Raw genomic sequence first — 3,830 nt, 5'->3', positions numbered from 1 at the left:
GAGCATCCGCGACGGAGGAAACCTTGAGCAAGGTTTGGAAGCATTGAAGCAGATGATGTACATGGGTAAGGGAGTGCTTCTATTTTGCTTTAGCAGGGTAGTGGTAAGAAATAGAATTGAAATGTTACATGAGTCTGAAAGGAGTCGCAAATGAAGGCCTTTGCTTATTTGGTAACTTTTTCCACACAGGTGCGTCTAACATGAACAGAGCAGCAGACACTTATTTCCAGCTTAAGCAGTCCCAGAGGTGGTAACTGGGATGTCAATATCACCGCCTTTTCAAAATGTGATGAGTCAATTGGAGTCTAGAAAAGACGTCTCTATTAGTCACAGATAAATATTCAACCGAGCCTGTCACATGCACCTAACAAGAGGGGAGGTGTGGCAGTATTGAACAGATGCAGCCTTTTCACGCTGCGGTCCCCAGGCATTTTCTAAAGGGAACATTAAAAGAATGACAGTATTTAGAACCGAAGGGAACTAACACCACAGCCTCTAGCAATGAGCACCGCAGTGTAAGTGAGAGCACCTAGATTCGATCTTGGCTCCACCATTAACCCCTCCTGTGGCTTGGGGTAGAGCCTAACGCACTAAGGCACACTCCCTCCTGGGCTCTGACTCCTGACTAAATTGAAAGGAAAATCATTATAGTAAAAATGTCTCAAGATCTGGCAATAGGCCAGCAAAAGTTGCTGCTATTAGCAAACAAATATTAAATGAATACATGTTTTTAGACTTAAAGTAAAAAAGTTACATATTCTCTTAATTCCAACAATATGGTGGAAATTGAAAACGAGTTTTTTGAACTTTGCAAGAAGTAATAATGTATGAAATCTCTATGTTAGCTATTCAATTGTATCTTGAATATCAAGTTACTAGAAGATAGAGTCATACTACAATGAAGATTTTCTAATTATATAATGTATTTGTTATTTTTTTCCTTCAGGGAAATTATATAACAAAAAAATAATTGTGGAGCCAATCTCAGATGTTGTAAATATATTGCAGGGACTGTTGGCTATGTTTCTCTCTATATTAAAAATTCATATACTTGAAATATATGTGCATATATATGTGTTTAAAACATATATGCTAAAAACACATATACACATAAATGCATATGTGTTTAAAACAATAAGACAAATGCTCATAGGAGTCCCCTGAAAGGATTTTCGTTAATATATATTAACATGATATGGCAAGAAAATCTGACCTCCGTTAAGGATTCAGAATTACACTTGCTGCGTATATACCAAAATGGATGTTATTTAGGATGCCTCATTTAGTAGACAACCGCAGATGATTTCTACCTTATGATAGAAATGAGTTTGCCTCATGTGGAGTGTAGGCCACATTACTGCTCCCAAAGGTAATATTAACATGCCAAATACAAGGGACGTGGTTTGTTGAATGACCTACAGAATTCAAAACGGTGACCTTTAGCTCTGACAATTTTGCTAACTAATTTACTGGATACCATTATTGACTTTTCTGATGACACATCATTTATACTCTCAAAATGTATACATCAATTATTGGCAGCATCATCAGAATGACAATATACCAACACAGTTTCACCATATAGATGACACTTAAAGAAGAGACCCAAGCTACATACACCAAAATTACCGCTGGAAGAAGGAGGTATTAGTTGGATTCTGAAGAATAATAACACCGTGAAGCTCAGAACACACGGAGAAGTAATTTCTATAAACAACTAATTGTCTTTAGTATAAAAGAATGAGGAGGGCAGTTGAGTAGCTCAGAAAGGAGAAAACCAAAATGAGCTTTGATTTAAATTATTTAATGAATTATGGAATGTTGCTGTTGCTACTGTTTATATATAAAAACCAGGCTTGTAGTATTAAGCAGCTAGACAGTCTACATACTAGGAATATTTTTTAGATCACCATTTATGTTCTAGAATATTAATGAATGAATAATTTATTTGAGAACATTTTATGTACAGAAGTGATTCTAAATTTTCTGATCCTAATTGTTAAAATACACTGCTTATAGAAACATGTGTCTTTAAAATAAGCTTAGGAAAATTCCAACTTTTTTTTTTTAAGTAATATCTACTTCTGGCCTGATAGCAAAACATGATGAATACGACTAGCTTTTCCCAATGAATAAATTACATCCTGAGGCAAATTTGCACTTTTTGGGACTCTAACTTTATTCCTCCTAAAACTCACTCCTGAGAGCCTATAGGCAGAACTAAAATAGTTATTTACTAATCATGTACCATCATTTTATTTGGCATATGGCATTTTATTGTTTTATTCTGTATATGTACATGCTCTATTTATTAAAAATATATAGGTTGTAGGGCGAAATAATTTACTATGGTCTACAGCAATCCAGTTCAACAAAGATGTGCTACATACCTACTGTGTGTCAAGAATTGTTTACTTGAATTTTTGTTGTTGATATGTAGTATTGAAGAGTTTTAAGCAGAGAAATTAATCTGCATCTTGTGTGGGAAATGAATTTGAGGCAATCACCCCATTACGAAGGTGATGCCATAGTCCAGGCTAGAAATATCCAAGTTTTATTCAAGTTGTGAGAGAGATGATGAAGAAAGAAGTAAAGAAGAATTCAAGGAATACTAAAGATGTAAATTGCCTCCTCCCGATGATTAATTGCATGTAGAGGGTGAAGACAACCAAGGGAAAGCAAAGAGTTGAAGATGTTTCTAAGGTTTTTAGCTTAGGTTGGGATGATTAGTGACATCCCCAGATATGATAGAGAACAAAGGAGAAGGTATTGATTGAAAGCAGAGGAAATGATGAGTTAAGCTTTGAGTATATTAATTCCGAGCTTCTTCAAGGCATGCAGGTAGAACTTTCCAGCCGAGATATGAAAGTCTGAAGAAGATAAAGGAAACCTCCGGGCTGGATATAGAAACTTAGTCAGGATCAGTAAATGGTATTAAAGTGGATCAATCACATCAGGAGAGAATGGAGAGAAAGAACAAAAATAGTTTGATGGCAAAACCTTGTAAAGAATATCAATGTTTAAGGCACGGATAGACCAAGAAGGTATAGGCAACTAAGTAGAAAAGGTAGTAGAAGGACCAATAATCTGGTTTCACTGGAGCAAAGGAGGTCTATGAATCATCAAACTAATTGTTCACTTAAAACGTCAGCTCCACTGGAGTAAGGCACTTCCAGACGTGTTCACTGCTGAATCCCCAGCACTGGCAGCAATGTCTGGACTGTAACGGACACTCAATAAATGTTGTATGAATGAATCAAACAGTGGTATAAAAGGCACCACAGAGGTTTATTCAAATAAACACTGAAAAATGTACCATTGATAAAGCAATTGAGGGCATTGACTGAAATCATTTCAATGAAAGGATGAGCGCAAAAGCCAAACTATAAGGGAAGGTTAAGTATTACAAACACTGAGGGATGATTTCTCGTCAGAAAAATAAATTCTGTATAAAGGAAAGGAAAAAGGAAGGCAATTCTTAAGAAAAACAAAAGCTTGGGAGACAGGAGATTGTCAAAAGGAAAAATCCTTTAAAGTTTAGCGTGTGAAGGATTGGAGTCAAGTCATACTAACATGGGGCACAGAAAGGAGAATTCCACCACCAGATTGCAATTTCTTGAATAACAGAGCCAGCATCTCACTCCATTCTCTTCTCATGACAGGTTCTGACATGAAGCAGGTGCTCAAATTGGATGCGCTTGCTGAATCAACCACATCTAAACTAACTTTACTCCAACATGAAACCTGTTTGTACTTATTAGTCCTGTCCTTCCTCTCTCTGTCCTCTCCCTCCCCTCCCAGCTGCGCAGCTGAGACATTGCTCTCAGGAG

Source organism: Equus caballus, chromosome 18, assembly GCF_041296265.1.
Source record: "Equus caballus isolate H_3958 breed thoroughbred chromosome 18, TB-T2T, whole genome shotgun sequence".
Classification (NCBI taxonomy): Eukaryota; Metazoa; Chordata; class Mammalia; order Perissodactyla; family Equidae; genus Equus; species Equus caballus.
The sequence above is the reverse complement of the archived record's forward strand: the minus strand, read 5'-3'. Positions refer to the sequence as shown.